The 885-nt window shown below is 34.1% G+C and overlaps 1 protein-coding gene across 1 annotated transcript in view; it reads left to right on the forward strand.

The window, feature by feature from the left end:
• LOC143298965 (uncharacterized) overlaps positions 1–651 on the forward strand; it is a 12,688-nt gene extending 12,037 nt beyond the window's left edge. The window contains exon 4 of the mRNA XM_076612021.1: positions 1–651. This exon is cut by the window's left edge and continues 2,805 nt beyond it. The gene's annotated coding sequence lies outside the window, so the exon portion shown is untranslated.
• The last annotated feature ends 234 nt before the right edge of the window (positions 652–885 follow it).

Consider the following 885-nt stretch of genomic DNA (forward strand, 5'->3'; position numbering starts at 1 on the left):
ACAAAAGTAACAATATCAAGTTTTCAATCTTTTTTTCAGATTAAAATTGTTGCTATATGTGATTTTGAATTTTTTTAATCTTTTGCATTGTATTATCACCTCTTGTGGTGTACGCTCTAAACCAAACTAAATTGAATTTCTTGTCTCCTTTTTTTTTTGTTAAAAGAAAAAAAGAACACTACATTGCTGGAAGTGTGTTTTTTTTATGTATTTGTTGTTTCTTTTTAAGGTTTTATTCTAGTCATCATTGCTCTCTCAGGCTATTACCTCGACAGATTTCTGCAATCCAGTCATGTTATTTTACTCTTCTTGTAGCTGTTGTTTGTGTATGTAATGCATGACTTTTTTTTTTCTCTGTGTGTGCATGTATGCGTATGTGTGTGTGTTTTAATCTGTGTGATAATTTGTACAAATTGGTTGAGCACTGTTGGCAGCCACTTATGGCATTTTTTGTGTAATGTCTGAAAAAGTTTATCTTGTTTTCTGTTTTTTATTATTTTTTTTATTTACCTGTGTAGTATATTATACATGGTTAGGTGTTGTTAGCATCCTTTAAAAGAATAATCTTCTGTAATTCTTTCTACAATTTGTGTCACTGAAATGTTATGACAAATTCTAATCTGAAACAATATCAGTTTTATCTCTTACTTTTTTGTTTCTTTTTTGGGGGGAGAGGGTGGGGGTTGGCGGGGGGGGGGCGAGAGGGTGGGGGTGGCATGGGGGGGGGGGGGGGTTTGCAGTTACTGGTGATATCAAGTTGCTGCTTCCAACTTAACAAGGGAATTTATATTGTATATAAAAAGCGGTTTGTGGTGTACGTCATTGTGTGCGTTTTTTTGTTTTTTTTCCTTTCCTATCACCAGGTATTGCTTGTGCTTTTGGTTT

Source organism: Babylonia areolata, chromosome 24 (genome assembly GCF_041734735.1).
Source record: "Babylonia areolata isolate BAREFJ2019XMU chromosome 24, ASM4173473v1, whole genome shotgun sequence".
NCBI lineage: Eukaryota > Metazoa > Mollusca > Gastropoda > Neogastropoda > Buccinidae > Babylonia > Babylonia areolata.